The 21,871-nt window shown below is 45.6% G+C and overlaps 1 protein-coding gene across 1 annotated transcript in view; it reads right to left on the bottom strand.

Moving 5' to 3' along the window:
• Positions 1-21,871, bottom strand: part of NPSR1 (neuropeptide S receptor 1) — a 1,386,173-nt gene that overhangs the window by 464,047 nt on the left and 900,255 nt on the right. The window lies entirely within an intron of this gene.

The raw sequence follows: 21,871 nt of genomic DNA, 5'->3' as shown, positions 1-21,871 counted from the left end.
AATCCAAGGGTTAGTTACCCATACACTGACTCCATCTAGTGTTCTTTTCTGAAACTTCACAAAGACATGTTTGAAGTCTGTTTTTCTCCCCACAAATGTTGTCTCAATTTCCACTAGCTATCGCGCATGCTGATAGCACAGTAATAGCCCTTGATTTTCACAGGTTTTTTACTGCATGACAAACTTCCAACCAACTTTGTTGGATACCACTAAGCATGCGATCTTCCTTGAGCAAACCAAAGGCATGCTCACCCACTGTATATTATGACAGTCACAAAACGCGAATGTTTCCACGTTTGTCCATGATGTCTCTCTGGTCTCTCCTTAACAGTACACTTCTCTCTTCTCTCTCCCATTTAGTCCTGGGAAGGGTCCTGAGGAAAGGACTGCCATACGACACCTACCAGGTCGTATACTGGGCCCCCTGATCACGGGGGAGCCCTTGCAAATCATATGAGCACCCCTTGGTCCTGACGAATTGCTCTATAAGCAAGAAACATGTTGACCATCCACTCACCAAGGGTTGAATGAGGCTTACTACCTTGATAGTTCTGCCTCTATACCCCTTGTATTTTTAATAGAGCAGTGAGCCATATCATTAAAATCCCAATTTTTGGACTCCACTGACTCCTTTTATTTCACCCACGCTCACTTTTGCACACTCACATATTACCTCCTTGCATGGTCCCCTTACATCCACACACCCTTTGGCGAAGGAATAGAAGATCCCCGCCAAAGAGCAACAAGTATTGTTGCCCGACAGGCATTGCACTGCCAGCCTGGCGCAGGGGCAGGGTACCGATGATGACGCTGAACGATCACCGGGTGGGATTACAAGTGTAGTCCAACCGGCGACTTGTGTGAGGTACCCCAAAAATTCCAAGAGAGGGTTCACTACACTCACCTTTTTACTGTTTGACCCGACAAGAGAGAGACCAATGACAGTCCTTTAGCTGACTGCAACCGGGGAACTCTGTATTTCTTTTTGTTGATAGTCTTTCTAGGACACATACATTGGACCCCTTTAAATAATTGTCCTAACCCTGTGTTCCTCCCTGTTGATACAATTCCTTGCGTGCCTTTGGCACGGGAACCCCTTTTATAGGTTACCAATTGGCGAAGATTTCACTCGCCACGTTGGACCATTCTGAGACATCATTTTAAGTGGGAGAATCACATTAATCTTAACGATCACCTCCCTCTGGCCGGCAGACATCCTTGGCACCGCATCCGGAACCTTTACGACCATGGAGGACGTCCCAGGGCTGAGTTTCAATGAGGACATCATAGCCGATGCCCTAAGATCGACACCATCCCTCCTTACAAATCCCCCTACCACATCATCCGGCGCATCTTCCGATGATTGGACCATACTATCGGAAATGAAAAAGGAACTCATCAGGATCACCATTCACGGAATCATGATGACTGAATACTTGAGGAGTAATATAGCCCCACAAGGTTTGATAGTGAACATAATTCCTAGACTATTTCTGGACGACAAAAGGTTCAAATTAGAGTGGTGTCAAGTTTCGTGGAAATGCACCAAGGATCTCCTCTTTCTCATCAGTCAAACGGCGAAGCGTCTATCAGATGCTTTAATAGAGAAGATCTCCGCTATGGAAGCTACCATGAAAACCGCCATATCCAAGAACAATAAGACAGCGTTCACGACCAAACTCTCGGAAATAAATCAAGAAATGGCGGATCACCATGAGTTTCTACTGAAACAAAAAACAACCAAACTCGAGAAAGATATTGCCAAATTTGTAAAAGAAAAAGTCTACCCCTACTTGAAGGATGATTACAACGGGAAAAAGAAAACCTACTCCTCTGATGAAAACTCAGGGAGCGATACCAGACGTGGATCGGATAGTAGTGATTCCAGTGGGGGAGTCCCACCAAGAAATCCCCGACCACCTCGGACATGGCAACAAGGCTATTACCAAGGCCCAGCCTTCCATGGGCCACCACAGATGGCACCCCCCTGGCAGTACCCCTTCTACCCACAGGGCCCCCCGCAATTCTACCCCCCCAATCTGCCACCTTTTCACGGCAGAGGCTGGGGCAGAGGAAGAGGGCGAAAGCGAGGAGGGCAAAAGGGTGTACAGTGGCAGGACCAGATACCAGCACCAGCATCAATGGAGACCAGGAGCATGTCATCCAGGGGGAGACGAGCTTAGTTGTCAATCTATCAAAGAGAACCCTGACACCAACCGAAACACGAGTACTAGAGAAAGGTCTTGGCTTTGTTCCCACACCGACCCCAGACCCATTCCAAGAGATGATCGAACTGAAACAATTTTTTAGGAAAATCCGTCTTCGGGCATTCTTTGAAAACCAACCTGAGCTCCCGGATCTTGATACAGGTCTAAGAAAACCCTCCACCTTTACTCCCACTGACGGGATGGTACCACCCGAAGTCCTGACTTTTGAGCGGGCGGTCCTGAGGAGCATGCGTGAGATACCTTCGAAGAAAACCTTCCACAATCTGTCCAATATAGAACGACTAGCAGTCAAAACACTAGGCCAAGACGAGTCGATCGTCATTAAACAAGCAGACAAGGGGGGCGCCACGGTCATTCAGAACTACGAAGACTATGATCGTGAGTGCAGAAGACAATTGACAAATACCAACCATTACAGACCTCTCCTTGAGGACCCAACTAAAAGATTGACAACTACCATCATGGGCCTTGTGATTGAGGGGGAGACCAACGAGTGGATTAGTAGAAAGGAAGCAGATTTCTTGATCACTCCGGATCCTGTTATCCCCTACTTTTATACTCTCCCGAAAATACACAAGGGCACGTCTCCTGTCCCTGGGAGACCCATTGTCTCTGGAATTGGATCTCTACTAGAACCACTGTCACAATTTTGTGATGCGTTCTTCCAACCTTACGTCAAACAGATACCATCCTACCTGCAAGACACCAGGGATGTACTCCGTCTAATTGCAGACATAGATGGCAGAGAGGACACTGACTTGCTTCTTACCCTCGATGTGGAGGCACTTTATACTAATATCCCGCAACAAGCAACCCTGGAAGCAGTGGATTCGCTGATGCGAGAAGAGGAATGGTTATCCCCAACACCAATAACATTCATTATGGAACTGGCCCACATCGCCCTGACCGAGAACTTCTTCAGGTATGAATCCCAGTTATACCATCAAGTGCGGGGGACTTCGATGGGTTCTACCTTCGCGCCGAGCTTGGCCTGCATTTATATGGCTTCGTTCGAGAAGAGGTACATCTACCCTCCGGAGCAAAACCCCTACCGAGAGAACTTAACTCTCTGGCGTCGCTTTATCGACGACATCTTGATTCTTTGGAAAGGGGACCGTCCCAGCTGTGAAGCCTTTTGTGACTGGATTAACTTACAAGACCCCTTCCTTAAATTTACTGGAACCATCTCGGAGACGTCCATACCATTCCTCGATCTCACTATCAATCTGGGACCCGAAGCAATAACCACCACGCTATACAAGAAAGATACTGACAGAAATAGCTTGCTTCTCTACCAAAGCCACCATACTAAAGCCCTGCGAGATAATTTACCCTTTGGGCAATTCCTTAGAATTCGGAGGAATTGTAGCTCTGTCCAAGACTTCAGACAAGAGGCCCGGACCCTACAGCATAAACTCCAGGACAGAGGGTATCCCACCCGGTTGTTAAAGAATTCGTACAAACGAGCATTGAACAACAATAGAGATGCCCTGCTAGAGGTCCACCCTAAAGAACCAGATGACATCATCACCTGTGTCACCTCCTACACCAGGCATTCATCATTTATCAAGAAAGCCGTGATGACACATTGGGGTATCTTGAACTCCACTGGGATGGAATTGGCACGACCACGGTTCGCTTTCAAAAGGACTGCCAACCTCAAGGACACATTGATCCACACTCGCCCTAAGAAATTACAAACTCGACCAGTCAGGACCCTCTGGGATCTTCCCCCTGTCACTGGACACTACAAATGTGGTTCCTGTGTGGTATGCCCCCAAACCATCCAAGGCAGAACAATCGAACTCCCAGGAGATTTCACCTGGACCTTTCACAAACACACCAATTGTAACAGCTCGAGATGTATATACATCTTGGTGTGCCCCTGCAGATTGCTCTATATCGGGATGACAATGCGCCCGGTGAAACAACGGATAATGGAGCACAACAGTAATATTCGATGCTCCAAAACACACACCGGGCTGTATGAACATTGCAAGGAACACAAACATACCACTGAGGACATAAAGTGGACAGTTCTAGAATGCCAACCTGGTATGAATCAGCAATCCCTCTTCAGACTGGAGCAGAGATGGGTACACCGTCTACACACAGATGAAAACGGGCTCAACGATGCGGTGCCCTGGACAATGCTCACTAGATAGCTGACCAATGGACTGTTTTGTCCTTACTATGCCGAACCCAGCCCATAACCATTAAGCTGCCTATTTCCACCTCCCTCTCAAGATGGCACTCACGTTTCCCTCCCTCCTCGTTAGCACGCGAAGCCGTCTTCGGTGTTAACCACCGGCAACACACGGAGCGAGTGAATCTTCTGTGTCCATTATTTACCACTCGTTGCCTGGTAACACGCCGGGGCCACGCCCACTAAACTGGCCACACACACGGGTCATAAGTAGTGCGCCCGGGACGCCAAGCTTTACCGGCTGATCTGCGGCAACGTCCGCAGTGGGAAGGGTAGGTGACTAGACGCCCTACGCCAGGAACTCCGAGGTAAGGCACATATGCTCCATTCTGCGCCCCCGCGTGCGCCTCTTTCTGAGCGCCACGGCGGGACCAAGCTTTAAGCAGTTGAATGGGGAGACGCATTGACCGCCAATCGATAACATGGCGGGGATACTTCCTCCTAACAGGTGGTCTCCACCAAGTCCTGGCCCCACCCGGTCAGCTCGAGGAAGCCTCCGTAGTGTAACAAACGGGTAAGGTTGTTCTAAATTTTACCATCACTGTATTATTGCGGCTGGTGTTACGGTTTAATCCAAGGGTTAGTTACCCATACACTGACTCCATCTAGTGTTCTTTTCTGAAACTTCACAAAGACATGTTTGAAGTCTGTTTTTCTCCCCACAAATGTTGTCTCAATTTCCACTAGCTATCGCGCATGCTGATAGCACAGTAATAGCCCTTGATTTTCACAGGTTTTTTACTGCATGACAAACTTCCAACCAACTTTGTTGGATACCACTAAGCATGCGATCTTCCTTGAGCAAACCAAAGGCATGCTCACCCACTGTATATTATGACAGTCACAAAACGCGAATGTTTCCACGTTTGTCCATGATGTCTCTCTGGTCTCTCCTTAACAGTACACTTCTCTCTTCTCTCTCCCATTTAGTCCTGGGAAGGGTCCTGAGGAAAGGACTGCCATACGACACCTACCAGGTCGTATACTGGGCCCCCTGATCACGGGGGAGCCCTTGCAAATCATATGAGCACCCCTTGGTCCTGACGAATTGCTCTATAAGCAAGAAACATGTTGACCATCCACTCACCAAGGGTTGAATGAGGCTTACTACCTTGATAGTTCTGCCTCTATACCCCTTGTATTTTTAATAGAGCAGTGAGCCATATCATTAAAATCCCAATTTTTGGACTCCACTGACTCCTTTTATTTCACCCACGCTCACTTTTGCACACTCACATATTACCTCCTTGCATGGTCCCCTTACATCCACACACCCTTTGGCGAAGGAATAGAAGATCCCCGCCAAAGAGCAACAAGTATTGTTGCCCGACAGGCATTGCACTGCCAGCCTGGCGCAGGGGCAGGGTACCGATGATGACGCTGAACGATCACCGGGTGGGATTACAAGTGTAGTCCAACCGGCGACTTGTGTGAGGTACCCCAAAAATTCCAAGAGAGGGTTCACTACACTCACCTTTTTACTGTTTGACCCGACAAGAGAGAGACCAATGACAGTCCTTTAGCTGACTGCAACCGGGGAACTCTGTATTTCTTTTTGTTGATAGTCTTTCTAGGACACATACATTGGACCCCTTTAAATAATTGTCCTAACCCTGTGTTCCTCCCTGTTGATACAAATGCAGTAGCCTATCCAATACTGCCCCTCTGCAATGTCCAGCTTGGAGCACCAGGGAGAGGCATGCGTGCATTGGTGTTTTATTATCACAGTCTTGTGGCCAGCTTAAATCAAGTGGTATGTCGGTGATGAACACATCACCAATGATTCTCCCACAGTAGCATCTACTCACCTCACTGCACTTCAGGGTCCTGGGTATCACCACCATTGCTCTGGGACGCTCTCGGGGAGCCCCGGCATCCGCCAGCTTGCTCGACCTGTTTATATACTGCAATACTGACTTGGAGTCCATAAAGTAGAGTATCTTTCCCTCCGATTTAATTCTAAATTTAGCTGAGTATTGCATGCTCTACTCCATGTTGAGCTCTTGGAGACTCCTCTTAGCAGGAAGAAATAGGCAACGTGCCTCTTGAACTTGCAGGTTAAAATTGGGAACAAGGATATCTCCAACCCTTCCAGACGTAACATGCCCAGTTCTTGAGTTTTGCACAGGGTTACGTCTCGGTCACTGTAGTTTATCAATCTGGCTACGAATGGCCTCTGTGCTGCGCCAGGTCCTGGACGGGGTGCCAGCAAGCGATGTGCACGTTCCACTACAAATATTTCAGAGAAGGTGTCCCTACCCAGTAATTCTGCCAATATTCGCTTCACATATAGTTCCATATTGCTGATATTGGTTGATTCTGCTATTCGAAGAATTCTGATGTTGTTTCTTCGTGACCTAGCTTCTAAGTCTTCCTCCTGTGAATGTATTGATTTTACAAGTTTGTCCATTGTAGTGTATCTTCTGTATTCGAGACTCTCTGTTTGACCGCATCCAATCTGTCATTATGTTTGTCTAGCTGTTCAGAAATTCTATCAATTAGGAAAATGAGGGCATCTATTTTGCTATCAGGTTTCAATAAACTTTGCTGAATTGTGCGCAAGATGTTTTAGGGTCCTTCTCTGCCAGTGTCTGTGTATCATCCGGAGGCCCGTCTGCTTCAGGAGTGTTTACTTCACGGGACCTGGGGGTCTTGCGCAACTGGAATTGTAAATTGGATTGTAGTTTATCTGGTTTGCCCATTTTGCAATGCTGTATGGTCGCTTGTTGTCCGTTTCTCAGCCTTGATGCACTGCCCAGATCTCAGTTTATTTGTGCCCCGGTTCACTATGCTGAGGGCTCTGTGTTTTACAAATGTCTGGTCTGCACTCGCAGTGGGCCTTCAGGGCTGTGGACTTGCTGGTCAATCTGTATTGTAGTCTTCCTGGAGTATCCTATGCAATGCTGAGAGCAATCCCAGCAATATGGATAGCTGTAAAGCTGCTCCTCACTTTTGCTGGTGTCTATTTACAGGTCACTTGCTCCACTACTGTGCCCTGCCTCAATTTACCCTTCTTCACCTGTTGATCTGGTCATCATTCATCTCTGGCCTCCAGAGGTCCCAGTCAGTTTAGTGTAATCGTCTTGGGGGGTCTCTCCACTACCATCCCCTAGACACTGGGCTGGTTGCTGCCGGCAGACGCACGTCTGTCTTTTTTCTTTCCCCCATTTTATGTGCCTTTGGGGGGCCCAGACATAGCACCTCTGTTATCTGTCCCTGCTCAGTCACAGCGTATTGGGGTCTGGCCTCACCCAGTGCTCTCACCCCTCTCTGGCCCAGCACATCTTGGCATCGACCCTATGTTTGGTAGCGAGTCCCTGGAGGGCACCGTTCTCTCCGCGCTTAATCAACAGCGTGCCTCTGGTGGTATGCTGCCAGAAGTTGCATGTTCACGTCTGTCTTTTTATTAGTTCTTGTGCCCCCAGGAGCCCAGGTTTTCGCACCCCCAGTCCGTGTCACTGCACAGCTGTGGCATATTGGCCCTGGACCATGCTTTGCGCACTCCCCCCACTTGGACCCAGCTCACTCCGGCATCGGCCTCCTGCTTGCCACAGTGTCCTTAAAGGGTGTAGTTCTTTCTGTGCGTCTACGGTTTGTGTCTCTAACAGCCCAGCGCGTTCTCCACTGAGTTGCTTGGATGCCTATGCCACCTCTTCTCTTTTCGCCTTGCGGCCACTTTCTTGCACAACATCACTGCCTCTGATGCGTCACGTTTGGTAGGCTTCTGTTCCACTCAGAATCATGCAGACTCTGTTTAGACTGGTCTGTTCAGGGACATTCGATTTCTTTGCTTTGCCTCTAGTTCATGCTTCCCCACTGGAACATTTAGTGAGCGAGAAGCACCATGATTATGCTGGATGGAGATGAGGGTCTTGGGAGTGCCCCTGACTAGCTGCCATCTTGGAGTCAGCCAAGCTGCGACCCCCGAGTAATCCAAATTGCAGTGGCTTTAGGTCCACTACTTATACCACAAGCTCTCTCTGTAGTCTATGTTTCGAGAATATTTGACCTCAGTAAAAACCAGTTCTGTGCTCCCTGGCCCAGCTTCTCTACAGGAGGTGGAGACAGCAATGTACAGAGCAGACACTGACTATTCTGGTGCTAGTGAAAACTCCTTCCACCACTCTAAGTGAAGAAATGTCTATTCAGCCTGGCTGTGAGTCATCCCGGAAAGGCAGGACACACAGAAACCCCTAGTAACTGTCTAGAACGTATGCACATCCATCGCTCCTGTCACTCCAAAACCAGACAGTGAATACACAAACAGGCAAAGGTACAGAGGATGGTTAGACAAATAAATGCATACTTTCTATAAGTGCCATTTTCAAACACAATATTTAAAAATCACTTACTAAACTGTTGGTTATTAAGTTCTGATTTCAGCGTGTCTAAACTCCAAATCTCTAGCTGTTCAGAATGGAAAGTTTCACATGAAAAATATTACAATGCAGCTCTAATGTTAACCTATGAGAGTGCTAGTCCTTGCAATAGTGACAAACGAAATGCACACTATTTCACTATCAGGACATGTGACATACATCAGTACAAGTACTACCTTTCACATACACTGCACCCTGCCCATGGGGGTACCTTGGGCCTAGGATGGAGCAGGGGAAATACAAATAAAAAATGTTGTACTCCCTTCAAAGTTAATGACCTCATAACTTTAATAATATTAATTGTGTCAAGTATGTAAACTAATAAACAAATGCAACTTTTTATTTCAACACTACACGTGGGAAACTAACTGCTATTTGCGAAAATCTAATTCATTAATGAAATGTGAATCGAACTAACATAGGTTTGTGATTACGTAGAAATAAAGAGTAAATTGCATGTATTTTTGTCTGTAGTAGAATTATATTATGGCATAAATTGCAGATGGTAAGTAAGATGGCTTTAAAGGCCACTTTTGCTAGGTAATACCTAAAACGGGTAATTAGAATGGTGGGTGGTAAACAGAAGGGCTTATTTTTTTTAATCTAATTTCTATAATATTTACTTTCATGCTAGTTCCCATTCGGGCCTGATCGGCCTTGTCTGAAAATGGCTGATGTTAAATGCGACGGCGCACAGAAAATAAAGATGGCCCCCGCGCATGAGCAGATTGAATGTTCAGTCATGAGTGTATGACTTATGCCCGGAGTGAGAGATGTCAAGGCCGGCCTGGCCTGCAACGGGAGTTGTGCCAAAGAGACTATTCTAAAAGCATGGGAACGGATGAAGAAACTGAGTTCCAGAGGATGAAAAGTTCATGACTGCAAGAGAATGTTACAAATAGTGTAATCAAATATAAATCTGAATATTTTATGAAGTCATGTGAAATCTTAGAATGAGTAAGGACTTTGCAAACTGGTTTGAGCAAGGATGACATGAGGTGACCATCGCCACCCCTCCAATGGACAAATCAGAAGTGGATGTAGCCCCTAAAAGTTTCAATTTTGGGTATAGAAAGTTAGTGAAAGGGTATAAAAGAGCGAGTGCTCATGACGAGATGTGGCTTTTTATTTTTCCCACCTTGGCTAAGCACGACATGCTGTCAGATTTTTCTTTATGGTGTGAGAGACTTTGAAAATTTTGGACTTTGAACTCTGATGGGGAAGACGAACGAGATCATCGCTGAAATTCTATCTCGGGAGGGATATGTCCGAATAGGTCAGAGGGACAGACAGTCAGCTTGGGAACCTATCCTGTGATCTGTGGTTCATGTTCTGGTGAACCATTTTCATCATTGCCATATAGCCAAGGGGTAATGAGTATTTTCCGTTTCCTAATTCCCTATGTTTAAATGTATTGAAACAATGCTTAAAATTGTATTTGTCTAATAAAATGTATGCAATTAAAATTTTTCTTTAAATGAATTTAGATAAAATCTTATGAATTTTAAACTCGAGTCTGTGGTTATGCGAATAAAAAGTAATGACAAATAAATGTTGAAGGGTTTAAACTGTGATTGAGCTGGACTTAATCGCCATCAACTGATTCTTACTAGTTGATCCATCGAGCAAATAGCGGAGTACATTGATGTTTATAGAACTGACAGCTATCGAAGTGCAATGTATATAATGTATATAGTTATTGTATAGGTTAATAAGGTACCCCGCATGTCTTGCAGTTCGTCTATTCATCACTGATTCAGGAACTGGTAGTGTGTGTGTGTTTCTTTGTGTTATGGGCCCCACCAATGAGTGTTTTCCTGGATTAGTGATATATTGAAATCGTTTTATGTTAGACCCGCTGCATCACCTACCTTAGGGGTGACTTACATTTAATAAAAATGAAGGTTAGGGAAGCTATCAACTGCGTGCGAAGACACTTCAGTGGCAAGTATAAGATACCTTTGAAAGGCTACTGAGGTGGGTGACACAATCAGTGCTGCAGGCCCACTAGTTTGTTAGGGAAACAAGGAATTTATTTTCAATTGGGATCACAAGTATTAAGTCTGAATACAAAAGCAACAATTTTTTAAGTAGGGCACAGTCCTGTACCGTACTAGTGAAAGAGGCACAGTTGGAAGAACATAGTAAGAAAAATAAATATATTAAAAAAAGGAAATTTGTCAGGCAAAGAAAGAGAGCATTCTGGACACTTTTCAAATCAGTGTTAGAAGTGTTTGCCAGAGTAGTACATACAAAATAATAGACAATGGTTGAATGTATGTCTACTTGAGAAGGTCGACGTTTTAATCCCGTACTCTAGTTACAAAGGGATCATCATCAGGACTAAACAGAGTTAATTGCCTGGTTTAGATAATCACACGCCTGTTGAGGAGAAAACAGGGAAGGAAAAAGGACAATAGGTTTTTTTAAAAACAAGGGGAAGAGAATTTTTGAGAAGTCAGCATTTTACATGTTAAAGGAATCGGAATCGCAGTGAGAAAAACGATTGGTGTTTGTGCGGCGGAGATGCAATAGTGAAAGTGATTACAACTACCCAGTGAACATAATAGTGAATTGATACTGGTCGGAGTTCCTAGAAGTCACATTCGGAGATAGCTGGGCAGGCACTACAAGCTGGTGAAAGTAGTATCGGTATTTACCAAGCTGTAGTTCTAATGGCACTCAGTGTGTGGATAAGGTGCCACTGGGTAAGTGAACATTCGGCGATTAATTGCGGTTGGCGGGGTGGTCTATATACATGCAGTGCTTTTTTGGGGTCAGTGTTTTGCAAGTGGATAAATTGAGCTTCTGCATCGTTTTAAAATTGCAGGTGCATCAGGGAAGCCGTCAATGCCAGTGCAGGTGGTCTGGTGCGCATGAAGGTTGGGCGTTATAAAATTGCAGGTACATAGGGGAGGGCATCAATGTCAATGCTGGCGAAGGTTGGACAGGGGGTCGCGCTTAAGGGGCCTCGGTGCTAGTGTGGCTTACCTCGGCTCGGCAGAATCCCTGTAATAAGTGGGTCAAGCTACGCTTGGGGATACGTGCGCTGCTTGCCACGGTGTGGAGGGCTCACAGTTAGGGGCCACAATGCGCTACTGAATAATTGCGCTGTTGAGCAATAGAAATAATTATTAGAAATAATTAGCACCGGGTGGTGGTTTGAGTGAAAACAAGGATTTTGTGCATAAAGCGTTACATACCGAGGGCTGGAGGGAGAAAGTCGGCGTTTCCTTGGGGAGGGCCACAATGCGCTGAAGGATATTTGCGCTGTTGAAAAGTTGGAAGAAGAATTAACCAAGAGTGGTGGTTTGGGTGGTTTGGGTGAGAACAGTGATTGAGGGTGTGCCGCTGAACATACCAAGGGCTGGAGGATATAACCGGCCTTTCCTCGGGGAGGGCGTTGGCAACACGGGTCATGTGGTATTCAGCGTTGCATGCGGTCTTAGGAACAAGGGATCCGCTATGAAGTAAGGGGGAACAGGGGTCAGTAGCCATACATTGCGAACTAGATTAAGGCCAGGGTCGCTGCAGTGGCGAGGCACTTACCGAGGCTTGGAGCGAAGTCCGCAGATGCAGTCGTGACTGGGCTTGAATCCGCTGCCGGTCAGGTACTGCACGGAAGCCTGTTGTACTACGGCGGCCATGATGGTTATGACTTATTGTGTTATGGTCAGGTGACCACAGGTATGAATCACGTGATGGGAGTTGGGTCTAGCAGAATGAGTACACCACTCAGAATGGGTACAGCACAGTGGCGGACATTTTAGAAGGGGTTAGAGGCGGCCGGGTGAACAGGCAGTGAATTGAAGTTAGTGCACAATGGTGTGTGTTAGTGTAAATATATTATAAAAAACGACGCGAGTGCCTTGCGTGCCAAAGTGACATTTGAGATACAATCATTAGATTTACGGCGTATTTACATAACAATTGTACAATTTAATTCCGACATTTTGACAGTGGTAATTTTTGCTGGAAATGATAGAAGTTCATCTTGGCATTAGGTCTGATTCAGTTTCCAGCAGTGAGACATGAATAGACCAAAGTCACAGAAGTGAGGACTGGACAACCTTGCTATAGCTGGCTCACAACACTGAACTTTGTACCCTACACTGAACATTACACCCTTGAGGTGAATTTTCACAAATGATTTTGGTCTATTCATGTCTCACTGCTGGAAACTGAATCAGACCTAATTCCAAGATGAACTTCTATCATTTCCAGCAAAAATTACCACTGTCAAAATTACGGAATTAAATTGTACAATTGTTATGTAAATACGCCGTAAATCTAATGATTGTATCTCAAATGTCACTTTGGGACGCAAAGTTATAAAAAGAGGGGTGGTCGATTACACAACAGTTAAACACAACATTACTTAAACAAAGAGGTACAACCACCAAGTATGTGTCTTTTGGGTTGCATTTAATCCAACTATTCGTAGTCATTTACTGCAATTAAACATATATCATATTTCATATTCATACAATACATGGTAAGTCTTATATAGTTATTCAATCAGTGCTCGGTGATTATCAGATAGGAAAAGGATTATAAGGAAGGGTGGGGTGTGTTTGGAAAAGAATAAGGGACAAAGAAAAGGAATTGTGTCCATAAACAATTCTGTCCTATTCACAGAACATTTCCAGTCATATTACAGATCACAGTTGTTCCCAAGAAATACACTATACACAGGAGCTAAGTTTAGCAGGTTTGGTAGGGCGTGTATGTGTTGAAAATGTTGTCGACGTTTCGACCCCCCAGTTTAAGGGCGGGTGGGTCCTCAGTTTGGGGTCTTCCTCAGGACAGTTAAAAACAGTGACAATGAGCACCTAGGAAAACAAAAATGTGTATCACTAGACGGATTCAATTAAATTCATAAAAAAGAGGCAAATTGCAAGGTGTACCTACATGCCCAGGCGTTCAAGTGATGTTCCCTTCTGAGTTGGGAATCGCGCCTGTGGCGTAGTTCTCTGGGGAAAATGAATTACGGTTAGGAAGGATAATCTAGGCAGGGCGTGATAAGTTAGATCAAACGAGAGAGATTGGACTTACTTAATTAGCCCGTTCGTTGAAGAGCAATTAGTCTCTTACAAATGTCGTGGATGCCAAAGTACGGTCTGTCCAAGGGTGAGGCAAGTGTCCTACATCCAAGGGGCAGTGGAGTTCGATGTGTAGGTGAGTTACACCGTCTGGAAGAGCACAAAGAGAAAGTGATCCTACGCATATCCCCTCTGTCATTGTAAACATAGTTCAATTGGAGTACGAGGATAATCCTACTAGTAGTTATCATTACCACATACAACCACGGTGGGCCGCTATCCCACTCCACTGCCCCTTGGATGTAGGACACTTGCCTCACCCTTGGACAGACCGTACTTTGGCATCCACGACATTTGTAAGAGACTAATTGCTCTTCAACGAACGGGCTAATTAAGTAAGTCCAATCTCTCTCGTTTGATCTAACTTATCACGCCCTGCCTAGATTATCCTTCCTAACCGTAATTCATTTTCCCCAGAGAACTACGCCACAGGCGCGATTCCCAACTCAGAAGGGAACATCACTTGAACGCCTGGGCATGTAGGTACACCTTGCAATTTGCCTCTTTTTTATGAATTTAATTGAATCCGTCTAGTGATACACATTTTTGTTTTCCTAGGTGCTCATTGTCACTGTTTTTAACTGTCCTGAGGAAGACCCCAAACTGAGGACCCACCCGCCCTTAACTTGGGGGTCGAAACGTCGACAACATTTTCAACACATACACGCCCTACCAAACCTGCTAAACTTAGCTCCTGTGTATAGTGTATTTCTTGGGAACAACTGTGATCTGTAATATGACTGGAAATGTTCTGTGAATAGGACAGAATTGTTTATGGACACAATTCCTTTTCTTTGTCCCTTATTCTTTTCCAAACACACCCCACCCTTCCTTATAATCCTTTTCCTATCTGATAATCACCGAGCACTGATTGAATAACTATATAAGACTTACCATGTATTGTATGAATATGAAATATGATATATGTTTAATTGCAGTAAATGACTACGAATAGTTGGATTAAATGCAACCCAAAAGACACATACTTGGTGGTTGTACCTCTTTGTTTAAGTAATGTTGTGTTTAACTGTTGTGTAATCGACCACCCCTCTTTTTATAACTTTGCACTGACCCAGGTCGATGAGGTAAGGGTTTACCCCATTATTACCTACCACTCTTTAGAGCAGATATCCATCTGCGAGGGTTCTAATTTGTAAATTAATGATTCAGGGTATATCATGAGTGACCGTGAAACCCTAACGTATACCGAAGAGTATATCCAAAATCTTTTGGAAGGAGAGACGGGGCAGGCTTTCTTATCAAACAAGACCACACTGCTAGACCAATCACTCAACGAGAAAATTGTCAAACTAGAAAGGCTAGAGAAGAAATTGGTCCGCACTAGATTGCATGGATATGCACTAACTCAATATCTTCAAGCTAATATCATACCCACTGGACTCCAAGTCAAAAACGAACCAGCAATATTTGTGGACGATCCCAAGTTCAAGGAGGGATTCAGCTTCGTTGCCAACACATGCTCGCGCCACTGGATGGTGCTGGGCATTGAGACAGCCAAGACACAGGTCGAAACCCTCATGAAGGAAATTGACATACTTAAATCTGAGATCAAGAGTCACAGTGCTTTTGCCAACGCAAGAGACACTCTAGAGAAACTTGAGAAAACTCTGGATGCATTTGACATCGAAGCCCAATCCAAGAAGTTAGATAAACTGAGCAAAGACATCACCAACTACGATAAAAAGAAGACCTACCCCTACTTAGCGGAAGACTATTACAATCAAGACACCCAAGGCAGGTTCACCAACAGGGGAAGAGGCGGCTACAGGGGTAGACGCAGGTTCACCAATTTCTCAGACTCTTCCTATAGCTCAGGCAGTGACTCAGGAACCCCCGGCCCTTCTACCTACGACAACTATCAGGATCAATGGTATCAACCGCAACCAGATTGGCACCCTTTTTTAGGGGGAAATCAATGGCGACCGCCCCGGGGACGAGGCAACTACCCGAACAGAGGCAGAGGCCAATCCTGGCCAACCCGAGCCAGAGGGGGAACGACCCAGCGTCCAGAGAACCCACAGAAACAGGTCCGCTTTCAACCAGAGCCTCACGGAGAGATCAGCACGAGACGCAAAACTTACAGGTGGTAGATCAATCAAGCCCTATTGTCAATCTCTCGCAACATGTCCTCACGCCGGAGGAATCTAGCGTGTTGAACAAAGGACTATCTTTTGTACCGACATCCTACCCGAACCATTTCAACATAAGATCGGAACTGACACGTTTTTTCCGTAAAATCAGGCTGAAGCATTTCTTCCTGCACTCACCCATTCTTACTACAACCTCAGCGACTGGACTACGACCCCCCTCAACCTTCACTCCCAGAACTCACCAGACACCATATCGGATCCTGGCGTATGAAAACATGGTGATGCGGGAAGTAATGGACATTTGTACCACACGCACCTATGTCAAACATAATATCACGCAAGGAGAAAGACAAGCTCTGGACAATCTAAGTAGTAACAAACTACTGGTGATCAAACCTGCGGACAAAGGAGGGGCCATAGTCCTCCAAGATGTCCAGAACTACAAGGATGAGATCTACAGACAACTCAGGGATGGTGTGAGTTACACTGCTACCAACGCCGATCCCACAAGAGACATTAGGAGAGTGATACAAGAGATCACAGGGAAAGGCCGTGAGGAGGGTTTCCTGAGCCAGAAAGAATATGAGTACTTGAACGTCGCACAACCACGAACTCCGACGATTTACACATTGCCCAAGATACATAAGGATATGACAAAACCTCCGGGACGCCCCATTGTATCGGGCTGCGGATCCCTTTTGGAACCGTTATGTAAATACATAGACACTTTTTTGAAACCTTTAGCCACAGGGACCCCCACTTATGTCAGAGACACCATGCAGATCATCAACCAAGTAGATGAAATCGCCTTTGATTCTGATAAACAAATCATGGTCACACTAGACATAGTCTCTCTATATACGAGTATTCCTCAGGACCCTGCTCTGGAAACCATGAGAAAGGCATTGGACAGAAGAACCCAGCCTACCCAGGTACCTACTGATTTTATCATTCAACTCCTGGAGGTGGCGATGAAACGAAATTTCTTCATCTTCCAGGATGAATATTTCATTCAGAGCAAGGGAGTAGCGATGGGGGCGGCCTTTGCTCCTGACCTAGCTATACTGTATATGGCGGAATTCGAACGGGACCATATCCTTACCGTAAGTAATCCATATGAAACCAACATTTGGATGTGGCGCAGATATATTGATGATGTGCTGATGCTATGGACTGGAAGTGAAGTGGAACTTAACGGATTCTTTACGTGGCTTAATAACCAATCTGAGGACATTCAGTTCACCATGAGTATGAGTAAGACCTCTATCGACTTCCTAGACATCAGCATAAAGGTCCATAATGGTCACCTCCACACCACCCTCTTTCGAAAACCCACGGAACGGAACAGCCTTCTACGTTATACAAGTCACCATACAAGAAGCCTACGGGACAATCTACCGTTTGGCCAGTTTCTCCGGATAAGGAGGAACTGTTCACTCAAAGAAGATTATTTCCTGGAATCAGATCTCCTGATCAAGAGACTAATGGAGAGAGGGTACCCAAGACGACTGGTTACAAGAGCAAGAAAGAGAGCGTGGTATAGCCCGAGGGAAGACCTCCTTAAGCCCAGAGAGCGTCCCGAGGATTCGGAAAGGATTATCTGCGTTACCACTTTCTGCACGAAGAGCAACCTGATTAAGAAGACGGTGAACAAACACTGGACAATGGTGGCGGATGTGATCAACCATGAACAACTGCCAATGCATGCGTTCAAGAAGGCCAAAAACATCAGGGATAAAGTGGTCTCTTCCTACCTTGGAACCCCGGCCCCCCCCACTTTGCAAAGTCTATGGAACCTCCCCCAAGTGGTCGGCCATTTCAAGTGTACGAAGTGCAAAGCATGCCCACAGGCAATGGAAACCAAGGTCTGGAACTATCGCAACAATACAGTAACTTTGAAAACAATGACTAACTGCAACACAAGTGACGTTATCTACGCCATCATCTGTCCTTGTGATTTGGTATACATCGGACAAACTAAACAACATGTCAAAAAGAGGATCTTGCAGCACTGCAGCAGGATAAGGTGTCAAACACCGGGCTCCCCCTTGGTGGAACACTTTACGTCCAAATCACACACTCCTGAATCCTTCAAATGGCTGGTAATTGAGAAAATCACGGTGGGCCCCAGGGGTGGTAATTTGAATTCACTATTGAACTTGAGGGAGTGTAAATGGATGTACACTTTGGACACTGTGGACAATGGCCTGAACGAACTTGATGCAACTTATTCGCAATTAGCTGGATTGGTACCCGATCAATAAGATGCTTAGACTTCATGTATGTAACTTCCCAGCCATGTACCCCCTCTGAAACTGTACATTTGTATCAACATGTTTAAGATATAGCGATGCCGGTTGTGTAAATGTTTGAGCAATCTGCACATAGGGAATAGTGGATTAGATCTCAATATATCTCTCCTGTTGAGTGTTTTGACATGTACACTATTATATGATACATCGTCATGGGTCCCTAAAATACGAGTGTCACCTTGTCCCCTAGTACCTAAATTAAAACCCCCCCCTCTTGGACGTGGGACGTTACTGACACAATCTCGATCACCTGCGCTTTCACTGCGTTTAGCTGATGCCCTAGGTCCCCCTTCTGAATATACACACAGATGGTTTTAGAAATTTTCCGTTACCAGCACCTTTTCTCCAAGTACAGGAGCCGTGTTTTACTGTTTTTTCTCCAAGTACAGAAGCCGTGTTTTTCTGTTTCTTTTTCCGCCCCTTGTTTACCCAACAATGAGGTGTTGAGTTTGTCTTCATTACAACATTCAGTAGTGCAGATCAACCTCCTGAGTCCGGAGGGTGAATAGTGGCTCGGTTCTGGCGCATGCGCCCCACTCAGCCCTCTAGCCGCGCAGCAGCCAGCGGCAGCACCGCGAGGTGCCGGGACACGCCCCTTAGAGACGCGCCCTAGCAACGCCTCTTACATGTAAGGGCTGACGTGCGGATGCGAGCTGTCACTGTGATTCAATCGACAGCAGTAACACAGGTATGTTCGCTGCGCGCCCGCTGGCTAGAAATTACTGTATGAGACGCTTGCGGTTCTAGTCAACGCAGGCAGCGGTATACTCTCTTCCCTAATCGTTGCATTTCATTGCAAGTATACACGAATACGATCTTTATAGATTTAGCTCCCGTTCACCGCTCGTAGTCTTTACGGACACACCCACGGGCTCAAATATGAATGTCTGCCCTCATTTCTTTAATTAGACCACGGGCCCAAATATGAATGTTTGCCTTCCGTTTTTTGATTAAATCATATGGGTTGACGTGCGGCTGCGAACTGCCAGTGTGATTCTATCAGCAGCAGTCACACAGGTTTACCCGCCCCGCTCCTTTCGAGAATTTACTGTTGTAGACGCGCACGACCCTGGCTAACTCAGGCGGCGTCACTTTTTTGAAATATTGCCATAACTTGACAATAAGAACACGACCTTTATAGATTCACCGCCCGTAGTCTGTTGCCTACCATTATCTTTGCGGGCACACCTACGGGTTTAATATGAATGAGTGTCGGTTTCTAACAATAAATTTAAATAAATCCTATGAGATAGCGGCCCACCGTGGTTGTATGTGGTAATGATAACTACTAGTAGGATTATCCTCGTACTCCAATTGAACTATGTTTACAATGACAGAGGGGATATGCGTAGGATCACTTTCTCTTTGTGCTCTTCCAGACGGTGTAACTCACCTACACATCGAACTCCACTGCCCCTTGGATGTAGGACACTTGCCTCACCCTTGGACAGACCGTACTTTGGCATCCACGACATTTGTAAGAGACTAATTGCTCTTCAACGAACGGGCTAATTAAGTAAGTCCAATCTCTCTCGTTTGATCTAACTTATCACGCCCTGCCTAGATTATCCTTCCTAACCGTAATTCATTTTCCCCAGAGAACTACGCCACAGGCGCGATTCCCAACTCAGAAGGGAACATCACTTGAACGCCTGGGCATGTAGGTACACCTTGCAATTTGCCTCTTTTTTATGAATTTAATTGAATCCGTCTAGTGATACACATTTTTGTTTTCCTAGGTGCTCATTGTCACTGTTTTTAACTGTCCTGAGGAAGACCCCAAACTGAGGACCCACCCGCCCTTAACTTGGGGGTCGAAACGTCGACAACATTTTCAACACATACACGCCCTACCAAACCTGCTAAACTTAGCTCCTGTGTATAGTGTATTTCTTGGGAACAACTGTGATCTGTAATATGACTGGAAATGTTCTGTGAATAGGACAGAATTGTTTATGGACACAATTCCTTTTCTTTGTCCCTTATTCTTTTCCAAACACACCCCACCCTTCCTTATAATCCTTTTCCTATCTGATAATCACCGAGCACTGATTGAATAACTATATAAGACTTACCATGTATTGTATGAATATGAAATATGATATATGTTTAATTGCAGTAAATGACTACGAATAGTTGGATTAAATGCAACCCAAAAGACACATACTTGGTGGTTGTACCTCTTTGTTTAAGTAATGTTGTGTTTAACTGTTGTGTAATCGACCACCCCTCTTTTTATAACTTTGCACTGACCCAGGTCGATGAGGTAAGGGTTTACCCCATTATTACCTACCACTCTTTAGAGCAGATATCCATCTGCGAGGGTTCTAATTTGTAAATTAATGATTCAGGGTATATCATGAGTGACCGTGAAACCCTAACGTATACCGAAGAGTATATCCAAAATCTTTTGGAAGGAGAGACGGGGCAGGCTTTCTTATCAAACAAGACCACACTGCTAGACCAATCACTCAACGAGAAAATTGTCAAACTAGAAAGGCTAGAGAAGAAATTGGTCCGCACTAGATTGCATGGATATGCACTAACTCAATATCTTCAAGCTAATATCATACCCACTGGACTCCAAGTCAAAAACGAACCAGCAATATTTGTGGACGATCCCAAGTTCAAGGAGGGATTCAGCTTCGTTGCCAACACATGCTCGCGCCACTGGATGGTGCTGGGCATTGAGACAGCCAAGACACAGGTCGAAACCCTCATGAAGGAAATTGACATACTTAAATCTGAGATCAAGAGTCACAGTGCTTTTGCCAACGCAAGAGACACTCTAGAGAAACTTGAGAAAACTCTGGATGCATTTGACATCGAAGCCCAATCCAAGAAGTTAGATAAACTGAGCAAAGACATCACCAACTACGATAAAAAGAAGACCTACCCCTACTTAGCGGAAGACTATTACAATCAAGACACCCAAGGCAGGTTCACCAACAGGGGAAGAGGCGGCTACAGGGGTAGACGCAGGTTCACCAATTTCTCAGACTCTTCCTATAGCTCAGGCAGTGACTCAGGAACCCCCGGCCCTTCTACCTACGACAACTATCAGGATCAATGGTATCAACCGCAACCAGATTGGCACCCTTTTTTAGGGGGAAATCAATGGCGACCGCCCCGGGGACGAGGCAACTACCCGAACAGAGGCAGAGGCCAATCCTGGCCAACCCGAGCCAGAGGGGGAACGACCCAGCGTCCAGAGAACCCACAGAAACAGGTCCGCTTCCAACCAGAGCCTCACGGAGAGATCAGCACGAGACGCAAAACTTACAGGTGGTAGATCAATCAAGCCCTATTGTCAATCTCTCGCAACATGTCCTCACGCCGGAGGAATCTAGCGTGTTGAACAAAGGACTATCTTTTGTACCGACATCCTACCCGAACCATTTCAACATAAGATCGGAACTGACACGTTTTTTCCGTAAAATCAGGCTGAAGCATTTCTTCCTGCACTCACCCATTCTTACTACAACCTCAGCGACTGGACTACGACCCCCCTCAACCTTCACTCCCAGAACTCA

Source organism: Lissotriton helveticus, chromosome 4_1 (genome assembly GCF_964261635.1).
Source record: "Lissotriton helveticus chromosome 4_1, aLisHel1.1, whole genome shotgun sequence".
Lineage (NCBI taxonomy): Eukaryota > Metazoa > Chordata > Amphibia > Caudata > Salamandridae > Lissotriton > Lissotriton helveticus.
This window is presented reverse-complemented; position numbering and strand designations above follow the sequence as displayed.